Source organism: Moschus berezovskii, chromosome Y (assembly GCF_049115385.1).
Source record: "Moschus berezovskii isolate FMDL1 chromosome Y, NW_MosBer_1.0, whole genome shotgun sequence".
NCBI lineage: Eukaryota > Metazoa > Chordata > Mammalia > Artiodactyla > Moschidae > Moschus > Moschus berezovskii.
Genome location: NC_142489.1, coordinates 23,170,318 through 23,190,862, shown reverse-complemented (window position 1 = coordinate 23,190,862; position 20,545 = coordinate 23,170,318). Strand labels below are relative to the sequence as shown.

Here is a 20,545-nt window from a genome sequence, read left to right as displayed (position 1 = left end):
TTGGCAATTTGATCTCCAGTTCCTCTGCCGTTTTTAAAACCAGCTTGAACATCTGGAATTTCATAGTTCACGTATCGCAGAAGCTTGGCTTGGAGAATAAAAAGCATTATTTTACTAGCATATGAGATGGGTGCAATTGTTCCGTAGTTTGCACATTCTATGGCATTGCCTTTCTTTGGGATTGAAAAGAATATTGCCCTTTTCGAGTCCTGTGGCAACTGTGGAATTTTCCAATTTAGCTGGCATATTGAGTGCAGCACTTCTAAAACATCATCTTTCAGGATTTGGAAAAGCTCAACTGAAATTCCAACACCTACACTAGCTTAGTTGACTAAGGCCCCCTTGACTTCATATTCCAACATGTTTTACTCTAGGTGAGTGACCACACCATCGTGATTATCTGCGTTGTGAAGATCTTTTTTCTACAGTTCTTCTGTGTATTCTTACGACCTCTTCTTAATAGTTTCTTCTTCGGTTAGATCCCTACCATTTCTGTGCTTTATTGAGCCCATCATTGCATGAGATGTTCTCTTGGGATCGCCAATGTTCTTGAAGAGATCTCTAATATTTTCCATTCTATTGTTTCCATTCTTTTTTTTTTTTTTTTTTTGCACTGATCCCTGAGGAAGGCTTTCCTTTCTCTCCTTACTTTTCTTTAGAAATTGGCATTCAAATGGATATATCTTTCATTTTCTCCTTTACTTTTTGTTTCCCTTTTTTTCAAAGCTATTTGTAAGGCCTCCTCAGTCAGCCAATCATTTTTCACCTTTCTTTACCTGGGGATGGTCATGATCCCTGTTTCCTGTACAATGGAAGGTACCTCCATTCATAGATCATCAGGCACTCTGTCAATCGGATCTAGTCCCTTACATGTATTTTGCACTTCCAGTGTATAGTCATAAGAGATTTGATTTAGGTCATATCTGAATGGTCTAGTGGTTTCCTCCACTTTCGTCAACTTCTGTCTGAATTTGACAATAAGGAGCTGATGATCTGAGCCACAATCAGCTTCCTGTCCTGTTTTTGCTGACTGTATAGAGCTTCTCTAATTTGGCTACAAAGAGTATAATCAATCTGATTTCAGTGTCTACCATCTGGTGATGTCCATATGTAGAGTCTTCTCTTGTGTTGCTGGAAGAGGGTGTTTGCATGACCAGTGCGATCTCTTGGCAGAAGACTATTAGACTTTGCCCTGCTTCATTTTGTACTACAAGGTCAATTTGCCTGGTACTCTAGGTGCTTCTTGACTTCCTACTTCTGCCTTCCAGTCCCCTATAATGAAAAGGACATCTTTTTTGAATGTTACTTTTAGAAGGTCTTGTAGGTCTTTACAGAACTTTCAACTTCAGCTTCTTCAACGTTACTGATCAGAGAAAAGTTTTGGATTACCGTTTATTGAATCATTTGCCTTGGAAAAGAACAGAGATCATTTTGTCATTTTTGAGATTGTACCCAAGTACTGCATTTTGGACTCTTTTGTTGCATATGATGGCTACTCCACTTCAAATGGATTCTTGCCCACAGTTACAGATATAATGGTCATGTAAGTTAAATTCTCCCATTCCAGTCCACCTTAGTTCACTGATTCCTAGAATGTCAATGCTCACTCTTGCCATCTCCTGTGTGGCCACTTCCAATTTGCCTTGATTCAAGGACTTAACATTCCAGGTTCCTATGCTATATTGCTCTTTACAGCATCAAACCCTGATTCAATCACCGTCCCATTCACAACTGGTTGTTGATTTTGCTTTGGCTCAATTGCTTTATTATTTCTGGAGTTATTTCTCCACGGATCTCTAGAAGCATATTGTGAACCTACCAAGGGTTCATCTTCCAATGTCCTATCTTTTTGTTTTCATGGTCTTCATGTGGTTTTCAAGGCAAGAATACTGAAGTGGTTTGCCTTTCCCTTTTCTAGTGGACCACATTTTTTCAACTTTGGTGAAGGGCTGTCATCAGGTAAAAGACAATTTCTTCTTGGAGAAAACTCTATTGCAACCCTAGATATTGTATTTAGAAGAGATAGTCACCTTGGTAACAAAGGTCTCCACTTCACAAGTCCCTGTTGTTTATCCAGTAGTCATGTGAAGATGTGGGACCTGGAATATAAAGAAGACTAAGAGAAGGAGATTAGATGGCTTTCAACTGTGCTGTTACCGAAGACACTTCAGTTCAGTTCAGTCGCTCAGTCATGTCCAACTCTTTGTGACCCCATCAACATGGCACGCCTCCCTTTCCAAAACCAACTCCCAGAGACCACCCCAACTCATGTCCATTGATCAGAAATGCCATCCAAGTATCTCATCCTCTACCATCCCCTTCTCCTCCTGCCCTCAATTTTACCCAGCATCAGGGTCTTTTCCAATGAGTCAGATCTTCGCATCAGGTGTCCAAACTATTGGAGTTTCAGCTTTACCGTGTTACATTCCAACGCATACCCAGGGCTCATCTCCTTTAGGATGGACTGGTTGCATCTCCTAGAAGTCCAAGGGGCTCTCAAGAGTCTTCTCCAAAACCACAGTTCAAAAGTATCAATTTATTGGCCCTCAGCTTTTCTTACAGTCCAACGCTCCCATTCATACATGACCACTGTATAAACCATAGCCTTGACTAGATGGACCTTGGTTGACAAACGAATGTCCCTCCTTTTTAATATGCTATCTAGGTTGGTTATAACTTTCCTTCCAAGGGGAAAGCATCTTTTAATTTGATGGCTGCAATCACCATCTGTATTGATTTTGAATCTCCAAAAAATAAAGACTCTTAAGGGTCGCTTGGATTGCAAGGAGATTAAGCCGATTGATCCTAAAGGAAACCAACCCTACGTATTCAATAGAAGGACTAATGATGAAGTTGAAACTTCAGTTTTGGCCAGCTGATTCAAAGTGTCAATTCACTGTAAATGTCCATGATGCTTTTAAAGATTGATGACAGGAAAAGAAGGGAGTAATAGAGGATGATATGGTAGGACCATATCTGAAATACAATGGGCATGCATTTGAACAAACTCTGGGAGATAGTGAACGATAGAGAGACCTGTTGCACATGTGTCACAGAAGATTTGAAGACAACTTGTTGACTGAGCAACGACACTCAATGTCTCAATGTCTTCAAATCACTCTAACATATATTTAATGAAAGTAGTAACAAATATCAACTAAGGTGGTTAATAGAAGATGGTGTAATGCATTTTTAAAGAAAATATGGGAACTGTAGGCTCTAAAAGAAACAAATCTTTGAATTGAATAAATTTTGAGTATTAGTGTGAAGGAAGAGACAGGAAGATGGAGGAGGAATAGCACGGGGAGACAACTTTCTCCCCCACAAATTCATCAAAAGAATATTTGAATGCTGAGTAAATCCCACAAAACAAATTCTGAATGTCGGCAGAGGACATCAGGCACTCATAAAAGCAAGACATTGTCTTCAAAAGGAGGTAGGAAATAACATAAAAGATAAAAAGTGAGAGAAAAGAGGGAGGGATGGAGGTTTGTCCCGGACAGGGAGGCTTAAAAAAAGAGAGAAGTTTCCGGACACTGGAAACACTCACTGGTGAATCTGTGGGAACCCTCGGAACCTGAGAGGGCAACATAACCAGGAGAAACAATAAATAAATAATTAAAACCTACAGACTATGTGCCCAGTAGTAGCTCCATGGGAGAAGCAGTGCAGCTGCCCACAGCTCCCCCCCCCCCAGCAAGCTGGGACTGGGCAGGGAGGTTCGGGCTGCATCCCTTAGAGTAAGGACAGGGCTTGAATGCCCTGAGGGCAATCTGAGGGAGCTAACTTAAGATAGATAAGCAGACTGTGTGATAGTTACCTCCTGAAATGGGGAAAAACCCCAAGCTAAGACACCTCCAGGCCCACTCAGAGAACAAAGGACTGAGCAGTGCTAGCCAGCTGTGGTCAGCCCATCCACCATCCTCAGCCGAGACAGCAGGGGAGGACAGCCAGAGCAGGAAGCAGGCGATTGTGGCACCAGAGAGGCATCTGATACCAAGCTTCAAGCAGGCCTTGTTGCTAACCAAGACTTCTTGGGTTCTGGCCAGTCAATATCTGCCTGAGAAGATCCGCTGGTGGTACGCCCAGAAAACTGAGGAGCAGGGATTGGGGAGGCAATAAGTCGCAGTGACTCTGCTGGCCAAACACCTGCTCACCTGAGCTGCTCAGACCAGAAAGGGAAAAAATACAGGCCCAACTGAGTCTATACCTTTATGGAGTACCCAAGAATCAGAAGCTGAGCGGCTTAGACCGTGGATGTACATCCAACACAGCGACAGCCTCAGATTGTTCCAAGCAGAGCAATCTAGAGCCTGTGCAGTGTAGACTGGGACAGCACACATGCCGTGAGCGGGGGTAAACCCAGTGTGGCTGAGACATTGCAAGCACTCCCCACAGATGCCACTGGTATTTGTCTGCAGCTTACCTCCCTCCCCACAGCACGACTGAACAGGTGTGCCTAAAAAAATGTCTACCACTGCCGCCTTGTGTCAGGAAGGGAATTAACATGAAGAGACCAGCAAACAGAAGAAGCTTAAACAGAAGGAACTGCGTTGAAAGAGACAGATGGAGAAGTCTTGAGCCTACTGCAAAAATAAGACTGAAAACCAGAGCCAGAGGCTTAAGTCCAAATCCTGAGAACACCAGAGAGCTGCTGTTCCAGGGAACATTAATTGATAGGAGCTCATCAAATGCTTCCATACCTACACTGAAATCAGGCAATACCAAAGGGTCAACAAGTTTCAGAGAAAGACTTTCCACACAAATTCTCCAGCAACACAGAAGAACAGCACTGAACTTCAATATACAGGCTTCCCAAAGTCACTCCAAACCCACTGATATCTGAAAACTCATTACTGGACACTTCATTGCACTCCAGAAAGAAGAAATCCAGCTCCACCCACCAGAACACCGACACAAGCTTCGCTAACTAGGGAACCTTAAAAAGCCACACATCCAAGGCCACACACAGCAATGAAACTACACAATAAAGAAAATTCCACAAACTGCCAGAAGACCGAAAGGCCACCACAAACGGAGCAATATAAGCAAGATGAAGAGGTAGAGAAATGCTCAGCAAGTAAAGGAACAGGACAAAGGCCCAGCCAAAAAAAAAAGAGTAAGTTTTAGGGAATCTACCTGATAAATAATTATGAATATTGATAATGAAAATGATTCAAAATCTTGAAAACAAACTGGAGTTACAGAAAAATAACCTGGAGACAATGATCGAGAAGATGCAAAAAACATTTAATAAGGATCTAGGGGAAATAAGAAAGAGTGACCATACAATGAATAATGCAATAGATGAAACCAGAAACACTCTAGAGGGAACCAATAGTAGAATAATTGAGACAGAAGATAGGATAAGCGAGTTAGAATATAGAATTGTAGAAATAAATGAAACAGAAAGGAAAAAAGAAAAATGAATTCAATGAAATGAGGACAATCTCTGAGACCTCTGGGACAATGTTAAATGCCCCAACATTCGAATCATAGAAGTCCCAGAAGAAAAGACAAAAAGAAAGACCATGAGAGAATACTTGAGGAGATAAAAGTTGAAAACTTCCCTAAAATGGGGAAGGAAAATATCAAGTCCAAGAAACACAGAAAGTCCCTAACAGGATAAACCCAAGGCCAAATTCTCCAAGACAAACATGAATCAAACTAACAAAAATCAAACACAAAGATCAAATATTAAAAGGAGCAAGGGAAAACCAACAAATAAAACACATGGAGATTCCCAGAAAGATAACAACTGATCTTTCACCAGAAACTCTTCAGGCCGGAGGCAATGACACGACATACTTAAAGTGATAAAGAAAATAACCTACAGCCCAGATGATTGTACCCAGCATGGATTTCATTCAAATATGAAGGAGAAATCAAAAGCCTTAAAAACAAGCAAAAGCTGAGAGAATTCAGCATCACCAAACCAGCTCTCCAAAAAATGCTAAAGGATCTTCTCTTGACAGGAAACACAGAAAGTGTACATAAACTTGAACCCAAAACAGTAAAGAAAATGGCAACGGGATCATACCTATCAATATTTACCTTAAATGTAAATGGGTTGAATGTCCCAACCAAAAGACAAAGACTGGCTGAATAGATACAAAAACAAGACCTTTATCATGTTGTCTGCAAGAAACCCACCTCAAAACAAGGGACACATACAAACTGAAAGTGACGTGCTGGAAAAAGATATTCCATGCAAATAGAGACCAAAAGAAAGCAGGAGTAGCAATATTCATATCAGATAAAAATAGACTTTAAAACAAAGGATGTGAAAAGAGACAAAGAAGGAAACTACATATTGATCAAAGGATCAATCCAAGAAGAAGATATAGCAATTATAAACATATGCACCCAACATAGGAGTACCGCAATATGTAAGACAGTTACTAACAAGTATGAAAGGCTAAATTAACAACAGCGCAATAATAGTGGAAGACTTTAATACCCCACTCACACCTATGTATAGATCAACTAAACAGAAAATAAACAACGAAACACAAACTTTAAATGATACAATAGACCAGATAGACCTAATAGATATCTAAAGGGCATTTCACTGCAAAACAAAGAATTTCTTCTTTTTCTAAAGTGCACACAAAACCTTTTCCAGGATAGATCACATCCTGGGCCATAAATTTTGACTTGGTAAATACAAAAAAAAAAAAATTGAAAATTTTCAAGCATCTTTTCTGCCCACAGTGCAGAAAGATTTGATCTCAACTACAGGAGAAAAACTATTAAAAATGACAGCATATGGAGGCTGAACAACACGCTGCTGAATAGTCAACAAATCATAGCAGAAATCAAAAGAGAAATCAAAATGTGCATAGAAATGAATGAAAATGGAAACACAACAAACCAAATCTTATGGAACACTGTAAAAGCCATGCTAAGGGGAAAGTTCATAGAAATATAGGCGTACCTCAAGAAACAAGAAAATAGTCAACTAAATAACCTACCTCTACATCTAAAGAAACTAGAAAAGGAAGAAATGAAGAACCCCAGGTTTAGCAGAAGGAAAGAAATCTTAAAATTAAGGCAGAAATAAATGCAAAAGAAATAAAAGAGACCATAGCAAAAAACAGCAAAACCAAAAGCTGGCTCTTTGAGAGGGTAAATAAAATTTACAAACCACTATCCAGACTCATCAAGAAACAAAGGGAGAAAATCCAAATCAATAAAACCAGAAAAGAAAAAGGAGAGATCACAATAGACAACACAGAAATATAAAGGATCATAAGAGACTGCTATCAGAAATTATACGGCGATAAAATTGACAACTTGGAAGAAACGGACAAATTCTTAGAAAAATACAACTTTTCAAAACTGAACCAGGAAGACATACAAAATCTTAACAGACCCATTACAAGCACGGAAATCGAAGCTGTAATCAGAAATCTCCCAGCAAACAAAAGCCCAGGGCCAGAAAGCATAACAGCTGAATTCTACCAAAAATTTAGAGAAAAGGTAACATCTATTCTACTCAAACTATTCCAGAAAATTGCTGAGGAAGGGAAACTTCCAAACTCATTCTATGAGGCCACCATCACCCTAATCACAAAACCTGTCAAAGATCTCACAAAAACAGAAAACTACAGCCAAATATCACTGATGAACATAGATGCAAAATTCCTTCACAAAATCCTGACAATCAGAATCCAACAACACATTAAGAAGACCATACATGATGACCAAGTGGGCTTTATCCCAGGAATGCAATGATTCTTCAATATCAGTATATCAATCAATGTAATACAGCACATTAACAAACTGAAAAAAAATGAATATCTCAATAGATGCAGAGAAAGCCTTTGACAAAATTCAACATGGATTTATGATAAAAACCCTCCAGAAGATGGGAATAGAAGGAACATACCTCAACATAATAGAAGCTATATATGACAAACCCACTGCTGCTGCTAAGTCACTTCAGTCGTGTCCGCCTCTGTGTGACCCCATAGACGGAAGCCCCCCAGGCTCCCCCTTCCCTTGGATTCTTCAGGCAAGAACACTGGAGTGGATTGCCATTTCCTTCTCCACTTTCCTCTGCAAAATCCCATTCGTGAAGGCCTGTGTAAAGCATTTCAAACAAGGGCAATGTATGATCTGACAAAACACCACAAGTTAACAGGCAGTATATGTCATCTTAACCTTTAAAATATTAAAAATTACATATTAACTGGTCTTACTTGTGATATGACATGACTGAGCGACTTAACTGAACTGAATTGAACTGACAGGAAGAAACCTCATATGGTTTACAATGCTGTTCTTAATTCCTAGGGATTTAAATCTACATGATACTAAATATATTCCAGTATTTTGGTGAGTATTTTGGTACCTAATCGCTCAGTTTCTTATATATTATTTCTGGTATGGGAGTAGTAAGCTAAAGAGGCTCTAATTTTGTCATGCTTGTGGGCTTTTCAGTATTCCTATGGGAGGCTTCATTAGACTTGTCCTTCATTAAGCCTATGCTAATATGACAAACCCACAGCAAACATTATCCTCAACGGTGAAAGATTGAAAGCATTTCCCCTAAAGTCAGAAACAAGACAATGGTGGCCACTCTTATCACTACTGTTCAACATAGTTCTGGAAGTTTTGGGCACAACAATCAGAGCAGAAAAAGACATAAAAGGAATCCAAACTGGAAAAGAGGTAAAACCCTCACTGTTTGCCAATGACATGATCCTCTACTCAGAAAACCCTAAAGACTCTACCAGAAAACTACTAGAGCTAATCAATGAATACAGTAAAGTTGTAGGATATAAAATCAACACACAGAAATCCCTTGCATTCCTATATACTAATAATGAGAAAATAGAAATAGAAATTAAGGAAACTATTCCATTCACTGTTGTAACGAAAATAATAAAATACTTAGAGATATATCTACCTAAAGCAACAAAAGGCTTCTTTTTTTAAATTTCTAGACATTTATTTCTCTGTGAAAAGGGGGGAAAGGGAATAAAATAAAAACGGCACAACTGACACAAAAAACCACCAGGAGGAAGGGAGGGAGGCAGAGGAGATGGGGGAGGGGCCCCCATGCAGCAGCACTGGCTGGCGACCGGGGTGCTTGCGCCACTCCCCACCTGGCAGGAGTGGCCCCATCCTCCCAGGGCTCTGCTCCGTCCTACCCTGTGCGCCCCCAGCCCCGTGAGGGGTGGACGTGAGTAGTCGGAGTCCTGGTCTGAGGGAGGAACCGTTCCGGGGGAGGGACCTGGGGTCAGACCATGCACGGGGAGTGACACCCAAAGGACCCCCACTGTCCCCCCAGGGAGGGGCCTGGCTGGAGAAGGTGGACACCGTAGGCCGGCGGTGGGTCCTCTTCCAGCATCAGGCGAGAGACAGAACAGTCAGAGCCTCCTGGGCGAAGTACTTGACGTCCACGTCCTGGCCCTGGGTCAGCTTCTCAAGGACGGGCGTGACCTCGCTCTGCAGCGTGCTGTTGTCCAGGATGGGCCCGATGTTCTACAGGGACTTGGCCACGTTGAAGCGGAAGTTGGCAACAGGGTCCCCGGCCATGTGCAGCACGGTAGGCAGCATGTGCTTGGTGGTGATGTCCTGCCCGCAGATCTCAGACAGCACATTGATACAGAAGAGTGTGGTCATGCGGTGTAGGTAGTTGGGGTCCCCAGACATGGCCAAGACCTTGGGGACGATAGTCGCATGGGCCCGCTCCTTCCCGAACCTCTCCACCAGCTTCTTGAGGTTTCTGGTGGCCGCCTCGCGGATGGCATAGACATGATCCACAAGCCAGGCCATGCACAAGCAGTTGAATTTCTCATCAAAGAACTCCACCCACAGTTGTCCTGCCAGCAGAGGGATATACTCGATGATGGCCAGCCGCACCCGCCACTTGGCATCTTCCGCAAGCTCCAGGATGGCAGGGAGTAGGGACTTCAACAGCTGCCTGATGCCGATCACCTCGTTCATGCAGTCCAGGTTGGAGATGATGTTCAGCCGCACCTCCGGGCACTCGTCCTTCAACTGAGCCAGGAAGAGGTGCAGGAGGTGCTTGATCATGCTGTCTTTGCCCAGGATCGGAAAGAGGCCCATGATGATGGAGGCCAGGGCTGACTTGACTTGCTGGTTGGCATCAGACACCAGCTCCTTGATGCAGGGCAAGATCTGGGTCATGATCACATTCTCCCGACAGTCAGCTGAGAGATTTTCACAGAATTCTTTGACCTTGTCAGAGGCGGCAGCCCACACCTCAGTCAGCCTCACAGTCTTTCATCAGGTTCTGGAAGGAAGGACCCAGGTTCTTCTGGGTGATTTCAGGCCACACTGCTTTCTGGAGCCCTGTGAACTTGTCGGCCACCATGTAACGGATGCGCCAGGACTCGTTCTCAGCAGCCTGGCACAGGGTGGCCATCACCAGGTCCTCCAGGGCCTTCTGTGGCAGGAGTTGGGCGATGTTCACGCATGCCTCCACTGCTAGCAGCCGCACCGAGTCCTGCTCGTCAGAGGCCAGGTTGAAGATCATGGGGATGATCTCGCTCTTGATGTTGTCCAGCTTCAGCACCTTGGCGAACTCCCCAACCTTGGAGGCTGTGGGTCACCGCACCATGGGGGTGTCATCTGAGCATAGGTTCTGGAAGTACTGTTGAAGCTCTGCCTTGATGGCACTGGACACATGGGGGTAGCAGACAGAGAAGAGGCGGCAGGCTGAAGTGTGGGAGGTGAACCAGGCTCCACCCGCCAGCCACTTCACCAGGGGCACGAAGTGGACCTCAAGGTCGGAGGGGGAGTGCTCATGCGAGATGTCCCGCAGGGATTCCATTGCCTTATCCACCACCACCGTCTCCTCCACCGTGGGCAGCAACTTCAGGGGCAGCAGCAGGCAGTGCATGTACTCGAGGCCACCCACCAGAGTGGTAAAGGTGCCCAGCTGCTCTGCCAGGTCTAAAAGGACCTCGTCCTCATCGTAGACTGTGTCTGTAAGGAAGGGCAGAAGTTTACTCTGGGCCCTTTCGACCCCAAGGGTCAAAGCAATGGTGGAAAGCTTCTAGATGCTGTTGGGGCAAAGCTGAACATCCTCATTGCGGAGCTTGTCTATGAGCATCGTGATGGGGTAGAACGAGTGGTTGCCGTCGGCTGCTGCCATCTTGGGCCTGTCCCCTTCCTGTCAAGACTGAGGCCAGTGCCGTGTTAAAACTGGGATAGGGAGGGTTTGGGCTGGGAGGAGGAAAAGAACAAAAGACTTCTATAGAAAACTATAAGACACTGGAGAAAGAAATCAAATAGGACACTAATAGATGGAGAAATATACCGTGTTCATAGATTAGAAGAATAAATATTGTGTGCTGGGAGCCAGCGAGGGAAATCCTACCCGTGGCAATGGTCAATTGGGGAAGAGGCCTGACGGGCAAAGGCTAATCAGGACTCGAGGAACCCCCTGGACTTACCTGAGCATCTAACCTAAAGAAAATCGGAGTCTGACTGCCTTACTATCTTACAACTCTTATCAAGTCCTCTAATACTTACGGGGGCTTCCGCCCAACCACCTATCTCTGAAAACATTAATTCAGAGCTGCAGTTAAAAGTTCTCCTTGGCTTAATAGGAGTGTTCCAATCCAAGCCCCTCTGATAGCTTTCTAACTTGCATGACAAGTTTGTCTGGGCTTTTACAACTATGAATGTGACTGTTTACAACCTCCCAGCCATGCAAGGACAGAAAGCCTAATATTCTAAAATACAGGAATTTGTTGAAGAAGTAAAAATCATTAGAATAGTACTAAAAAAAGATTTCATTGTTGAATCAATGCTTGCTGCAAAGTTTATCTATTGTATCCTTGGAAATATATTAATCACATGTAGAGAATATAAGTAGTAGCCTTTGATTTAACCACATCAGATCTTAAGTTAATAAATTCCTTTCTTGTAGCTCACTACACTTTTGCCTTATAGGAATGTAACTTTGTCATGTGTCTAGCACCTGACTTTACGAAAATCACTATAAAAGAATATAAGACTTTTCTTAGCTAACTAACCTTTGTTAGGAGAGAGGGCCATAAACTGTCAGCAAGCCTCCTGGCCAGAAGATGATGTAAATCACCTAAAACTTTTGTGTATCATGAGATATACAAAAATAAGCCCTGATCCTGATAAAAGTCAAGACTGCAGACCCCGCGTGTTTTTGGCATGACTCTATACCTCCCTTTCACTAGTTTTTATGTGCACAACTTAGGGTATAAAAGCAGCACTGGAAAATAAAATTTTCGGCCTTGCTCACTGAAGCTTGGTCTCCCCATGTCGTTTTTTCTCTTTTTCCGTCCTTTTCTCTATTCTCCTTTTTCTGGTTGAGATCCTTGGAGTGCTTGGCCCTCTGCTTTTATTTATCTGCCTGGGCTTCTAAGACCCACTAGAAGTGGTGCCCTGGTGAGGTGCCTCCGGTGATTCAAGAGGGTGCCTGCGGCCTACCTAAACAGAGCAAACCCCATGCTTGGGTTTTCTCTCTCTCTCTCACTGACGCCGACGCCGTTCATCCAGAGGATATCCTGGGCCATATCGAGGCTGGTCCCCGATAATTGTGAAAATGCGTATACTACCTAAAGTAACATACATTCAATGCAATCCGTATCAAGCTACCAACAGTATTTTTCGCAGAGCTACAATAAGTAATCTCACAGTTTGTATGGAAATACAAAAAACCGCCAATAGTCAAAGCAATCTTGAAGAAGAATGGAACTGAGGGAATCAACCTGTTGAACTTCAGGCTCTACTACAAAGCCACAATCATCAAGACAGTATGGTACTGGCATAAAGACAGATATATAGATCAATGAAATAAAATAGAAAGTCCAGAGATATATCCATGCACCTATGGACACCTTCACTTTGACAAAGGAGGCAAGAATATAAAATGGAGAAAAGACAAATTCTTTAATAAGTGGTGTTGGGGAAACTGGTAAATGAATGAAACTAGAACACTCCCTAACATCATACCCCAAAACAATCTCAAGATGGATTAAAGATATAAATGTAAGACCAGAAAATATAAAACTCCTAGAGGAGAACATAGGCAAAATACTCTCTGACATAAATCACAGCAGGATCCTCCATGAGCCACCTCCCAGAATATTGGAACTAAAAGCAAAATAAACAAATGGGGAACTTATGTAAACCCGGGGCGAATTCATGTCAATGTATGGCAAAACCAACCAATATAATATTGTAAAATAATTTGCCTCCAATAAAAAATCAATTAATTACCCCCCCAAAAAAATAAATAAATAAACAAATGGGACCTAATGAAAATTAAAAGCTTCTGCACAGCAAAGGAAACTATAAACAAGGTGAAAAGACAGCTTTCAGAATGGGAGAAAATAATAGCCACTGAAGCAACTGACAAAGAATTATTCTCCAAAATATACAAGCAGCTCCTGCAGCTCAATTCCAGAAAAATAAACGACCCAATCAAAAAATGGGCCAAAGATCTAAACAGACATTTATCCAAAGAAGACATACAGACGGCTAAAAAGCACATGAAAAACTGCTCAACATCCCTCGTAATCAGAGAAATGCAAATCAAGATGACAAAGAGGTACCATTTCACACAAGTCAGAATGGCTGCTATCCAAAAGTCTACAAGCAATAAATGCTGGAGAGGGTTTGGAGAAAAGGGAACCCTGTTACACTGTTTGTGGGAATGCAAACTAGTACAGCCACTATGGAGAACAGTGTGGAAATTCCTTTAAAAAACTGGAAATAGAACTGCCATACGATCCAGCAGTCGAACTCCTGGTCCTAAACACTGAAGAAACCAGATTTGAAAGAAACACGTAAATAGCAAGAACATGGAAGCAACCTATATGTCCATCTGCAGATGAATTGATAAGGAAGCTTTGGTACCTATACACAATGTAGTTTTACTCAGCCATTAAAAAGAATACATTTGAATCATTTCTAATGAGGTGAATGAAACTGGAGCCTATTATACAGAGTGAAGTAAGCCAGGAAGAAAAACAACAATACAGTACACTAACGCAAACAATTTTGAAAGATGGTAACGATGACCCTGTATATGAGACAGCAAATGAGAAACAGGTGTATAGAACAGTCTTTTGGACTCTGTGGGAGAGGGATGATTTAGGAGAATGGCATTGAAACATGTGTATTATCACATGTGAAGCGAATCACCAGTCCAGGTTCGACAAATGATGCAGGATGTTTGGGGCTGGTACACATGGATGACCCAGGAGTAGGATAAAGGGAGGAGGGATGTGGGAGGGGGGTTCAAGAAGGGGAGCACGTGTGCACCTGGGGAGGATTAATGTCAATGTATTTCAAAACCAATATAATATTGTAAAGTAATTAGCCACCAATAAAAAATAATAATTAAAAATAAAAAAATAGAATTAGTGTGCAAGTAAAATTTCATCCAAGCAATAAACAATAAAGGAACCCTAGTTTCTATACTAATAGTAGACAAGTCTTTTAATCAAAAATGTTTTGAGACAAATCACATCCATTATGATTGTACAATATTTTTAACATTTATTTATTTTAGCTGGAGCAATTAAATAATTACAGTATTGTAGTGGTTTTTGCCATTCATTGCTATGAATAAGCCATGGGTTTACATGTGTTCCCCATGTTGCTCTCCCCTCAGGATTAAAGTCTGGCTGAAGAAAATACAATTCTCAAAATTTTTGCTGTGCATTTTTCCCAGTCAGTAGCACAAATTCCCGGAGAAGGCAACGGCAAACCATTCCAGTACTCTTGCCTAGAAAATCCCATGGATGGAGGAGCCGGATAGGCTGCAGTCCGTGGGGTCGCTAAGGGTCGGACAGGACTGAGCGACTTCACTTTCACTTTTCACTTTCACACATTGGAAAAGGAAATGGCAACCCACTCAAGTGTTCTTGCCTGGAGAATCCCAGGGACGGGGGAGCCTGGTGGGCTTCTGTCTATGGGGTCACACAGAGTCAGACACGATTGAAGTGACTTAGCAGCAGCAGCAGCAGCAGCAGCACAAATTCCAGGATTTTAAAATAAATGATCCTTTTACAGACTTCAGCTTTCAAACTACATTTATAATTTCCTACTTAGGATATTTCTGAATATCAGAGGCTTACTATTAGGTACTAAAATATGAACGAATTCATGTTTCTATAAATTGGTGACATCAACTGATAATCCTTCTTTACTTTTAGAAATAAAAAAATGGAGAAAGGGAAGGAGATGGTGGAGGAAAATGATGGGGAGACCACTTTCTGTCCCTCAAATTCATCAAAAGAACATTTGAACACTGAGTAAATTCCACGAAACAACTGAATGCCGGCTGAGGACATCAGGAACCCAGAAAAGCAGCCCATTGGCTTCAAAAGGAGGTAGGAAAAAACATAAAAGATACAAAGAGAGACAAAAGAGGTAGGGATGGAACTCTGTGCTGGGAAGGGAGGCATAAAAAAGGAAGAAGTTCAAAAAGTTCCGAACACCAGGAAACACTCACTTGTGAGTTCATGGCGAGTTTCCACCTCAGAGGGCAACATAAGTGGGAAGAAAATGAGAAAAATAATCAAAACCCACAGATTACTCTCCCAATGGTAACTCCCAGCAGAGAAGCAGCGCAGACACCTGCATCCACCATTAGCAAGTTGGGGCTGGGCAGGGAGGTGCAGGCTTCATTGAGGACCCAGCCTGAATTCCTCGAGGGCATCTGAAAGAGCTAACTGAAGATAGCAAAGCAGACTATGGGATAGCTATCCCGCCAAAAGGCCAAAAGCCCTAACCTAAGACTTTGCGAGACTGGCTCACAGAAAAAACGACTGAGCAGAACTAGCCAGCTGCAAAGGCCCATCCCCCACAGAGACAGACAGGGGAGGTCAGGCAGGGCCAGTAGGGGGCAATCACGGCCCCAGAAAGTCATCTGCTACGAAAATGCAGGCAGACTTCTTTGCTGGCCAAGACTTCTTATGTTTCTGGCCAGTTGACATCTGCCTGAGAAGGTGCTCTGGTTGTATGCCCATAAAACCAAGCAGCAGGGACTGGGGAGGCGATAAGTCACAGCGACCCTGCTGGCCAAACACCTGGTCACCTGAGCTGCTTAGACCGAGGAAGGGCACAAAACGAAGGCCCAAACAAGTCTGTGTCTTTGTGGAGTACCTGAGTACCTGAACCTGAGTGGCTCAGACCAGGGATGTGCATCCAACCCAGCGCCTCTGTGGGAGAGGGTGAGGGTGGAATGATTTCCGAGAATAGCATTTAAACATATATGTTATCATATGTGAAATGAATTCCCAGTCCACGTTCGATGCATGATGTAGTATATTCGGGGCTAGTGTATTGGGATGAACCAGAGGGATGGCATTGGGAGGGATGTGGGAGGGGGTTCAAGATGGGGAACACATGTGCACCCGGGGCAGATTCATGTCAATGTATGGCAAAACCAATAAAATATGTAAAGTAATTAGCCTCCAATTAAAATGAATAAATTTTTAAAATATTAAATAACAAAAAAGAAAAAAAATGGCAATCAAATGAAGTGAGGAATACTTATGTCTAGAGTCTGAATTGATTCTGGCTATTTTAGCTCTGAATTTGAAGTTTTTGCTTTATGGTTTGTCTATACATACTAAAGCAGTCCTTGGTGCAGATTTTACTTGACAAACGCACCAGTATATATTTTACTTGACATATGCACTGTGATGCATTTCTTGTTATTTCCCCAAATTGGCCAAGGAGTGACTATCATTTTTCAATTTAAGAAACAATTTGAAATCGGAGAATAATAGCTTTACAATCTTTGTTACTTTCTGCTGTACCACAGTGTAAATCGGCTATCAGTATATATACATGAGATTCCCTTTTGAGCAGCCCTCTCACCTGCTCTTGAGCCTCCTCTGTTACCCCACAGTCCACTCGTCTAGGGCACACCAGAGCCCTGAGGAGGAGCTTCTCATCAGCTAACTACTTCATACTTGGTATTGTACATATGTCAGGGTATCTTGCTCAAATCATGCCACTCTCTACTTACCCTTCTGTGTCCAAGTCTGTTCTTTACCTCTGCATTTCTTTTCCCACCTTTCAGACAGATTCTTCAGAACCAGGATTCTAGACTCCACATATATGCATTAATCTACAATATTGGAGTTTCTCTCTAAATTACTTCATTCTATATAATAGGCTCTAGATACATTCATATCTCAAGAAATAATCCAAGGTTTTCCTTTTTCTGGATGAGAAATTTTCCATCCTAAGGATGTACCACAGCTTCTTTATCCATTCATCAGTAGAGGACACCTAGATTGTTACATAACTTATTTAATGTAAATGGTATTTCAGTGGATGCTGGGATACACATGCTTTTTCTTTTTTTGTCCTAATGGTGGTTTCATCTGTGTATATGTCAAATAGTGGAATTTGGACATATGGTAGTTTTATTAATACTTTTCTAAAGAACATTCATACTCTGCTCTATCTCGGTGGGAGTTGGTGATGTACAGGGTGGCGTGGCGTGCTGTGATTCATTGGGTCTCAAAGAGTAGGACACGGCTGAACAACTGAACTGAACTGAACTGCAAAACACTAGAGAATGTTCCCTTTCCTCCACATCATCTCCTTTATTCATTGCTTTAAGGTTTATATGTGTGTGAGTGTATATATATATATAATATACATATATAATATATATACATATATATAATATTTGTTAATTTATAATATAAATGTTGATATATTATATTTATACTATAAATGTGTATTTTATTTTAATCATATTTTATATATTTTATTTTATTTATATATTTTAATTATATTTTAAAATTGTATTATATATATGTACACATATATACACACACATTTGCTTCATTATTTGGTTACATTAAGCCTTAAATGCTGCATATGGAGTTTAATTCCCTGACCAGTAATCAAACATGGAACCCCTGATTTGGAATCATGGTGTCTTAGACACTGGATCACCAAGGAAGAGCCCTACTGTCTATTTCTATGATGATCACCACACAGAATAGTGTGAAATTATACCTCATTGTAGTTTGGATTTGCATGCCTTTACTATGTTGAGGTAATGTTTGCTAGGCTCAGTTTCTGGAAAGATTGTTTATCACACATGCTTGTTGAATTTTATCAAAGTTGTGTGTGTTTTTTTTTTTTTTTTTGCATCTATTGAGGTGATGATTAAAAGGGGTGGCAAGAATACACAGAAGAACTGTACAAAATCTATCTTCAAGACCAAGATAATCACGATGGTGTGATCAATCACATAGAGGCAGATTTCTTCGAATCTGAAGTCAAGCATGGCTATGAACAAAGCTAGTGGAGGTGATGACATTCCAGTGAAGTTATTTCAAATCCTGAAAGATCGTGCTGTGAAAGTGCTGCACTCAATATACCAGCAAATTTGGAAAACTCAGCAGTGGCCACAGGACTGGAAAAGATCAGTTTTCACTCCAATCTCAAAAAAAACAACGCCAAGGAATGCTCAAACTAATGTACAATTGCATTCATCTCACACGCTAATAAAGACATGCTCAAAATTCTCCAAGCCAGGCTCCAGCATCCGTGAACCCTGAATTTCCAGATGTTCAAGATGGTTTTAGAAAAAACAGAGGAACCAGAGGTCAAATTGCCAAAATCCTCTGGATCATGGAAAAAGTAAGAGAGTTCCAGAAAAACATCTATTTCTGCTTTATTGACTATGACAGTCTTTGACTGTGTGGATCACAATAAACTGTGGAAAATTCTGAAAGAGATGGGAACCCCAGACCACCTGATTTTCCTCTTGAGAAACCTGTATGCAGGTCAGGAAGCAGCAGTGAGAACTGGACATGGAAAAACAGACTGGTTCTAAATAGGAAAAGGAGTACATCAAGGCTGTATATTGTCACCCTGCTTATTTAACATATATGCAAAATAAATCATGTGGGACGTTGGGCTGTAGAAGTACAAATGGGAATCAAGATTGCTCGGAGAAGTATTAATAACCTCAGATACTCATATGACACCACCTTTATGTCAGAAAGTGAAGAGGAACTATAAAGCCCCTTGATGAACGTGTAATAGGAGAGTGAAAAAGTTGTCTTAAAGCTAAACAGTCAGAAAACCAAGATCATGGACACTGCTCCCAACACTGCATGGCAAATTGATGGGGAAAGAGTGGAAACATTGTCAGACTTTATTTTTTGGGGGCTACAGAATCACTGTGGATGCTGATTGCAGCCATGAAATTAAAGGACACTTACTCAACCAGTCCATTCTAAAGGAGATCAATCCTGGGTGTTCATTGGAAGGACAGATGCTAAAGCTGAAACTCCAATATTTTGGCCACCACATGTGACGAGTTGACTTACTGGAAAATACTCTGATGATGGGAGGAATTGGGGACAGGAGGAGAAGGGGACGAAAGAGAATGAGATGGCTGGATGGCATCACCAACTCGATGGACATGAGTTTGAGTTAACTCCGGGAGTTGGTGATGGACAGGGAGGCCTGGCGTGCTGTGAATCATGGGGTCGCAAAGAGCCGGACACGACTGAGCGACTGAACTGAACTGAACTGACTCCTTGGGATGAAAGTTACCACCAAACTAGATAGCATATTAAAAGGGTAGAGATATTACTGTGCCAACAAGGTCCATCTAATCAAGGCTATGGTTTTCCCAGTGGTCATGTACAGATATGAGAGTTGGACTGTGAAGAAAACTGAGGGCTGAGGAATTGATGCTTTAAAACTGTGATGTTGGAGAAGACTCATGAGAGTCCCTTGGACTGCAAGGTGATCCAGCCAGTCTATTCTAAAGGAGATCAGTCCTGGGTGTTCACTGGAAGGACAGATGCTAAAGCTGAAACTCCAATACTTTGGCCATCTCATGCGAAGAGTTGACTCACTGGAAAAGACTTTGATCCTGGGAGGCATTTGGGGCAGTAGGAGAAGGGGATGACAGAGGATGAGATGGCTGGATGGCATCACCGACTCGATGAATATGAGTTGAGTGAACTCTGGGAGTTGGTGATGGACAGGGAGGCCTGTCATGCTGTGATTCATGGGGTTGCAAATAGTCAGACAGACTGAGAGACTGAACTGAACTGAACTCAACTGAACTGAGGTGATCATATGGTCTTAATCCTGAAAATTGTTATGAAGTATCTCATGGATTGATACACAGCTATCAGAGAATGTATGTATATCTGGGGAAAACCACACATATTAAATCTGTTTGATACTTTTAATGTGTTTTTGGATTTTTCTTGGGATTATTTTGTTGAGGATGTTTGCCTCTATGTTTGTCTATGTGATACTAGTTAACTTTTCGGTGTAAACTTTGTCTTTGCTATCAGGTGATGCTGTACTTGTAGGATGATTTTGTGGGTTTTCCTACTGTTGTAGTATTTTGGAAAAGTTTCAGAAGCACATATGTTAACATTTAATTTAATGGTTCATAAAACACCTGTGACATCATCTGGACCTTTAATGTTGTCAGTTGGCAAATTTTTCATAGCAGTGTCAATATTAGTGGTTGTAATGTTGTGTTCATATTTTCTGTTTCCTTTTAGTTGAG

At 41.8% G+C, this 20,545-nt stretch overlaps 1 pseudogene; it reads right to left on the bottom strand.

Annotated features, from left to right (window-relative positions):
* Positions 1–9,357: 9,357 nt before the first annotated feature.
* LOC148773078 (serine/threonine-protein phosphatase 2A 65 kDa regulatory subunit A beta isoform pseudogene) lies at positions 9,358–11,131 on the bottom strand (annotated as a pseudogene).
* Positions 11,132–20,545: the final 9,414 nt, after the last annotated feature.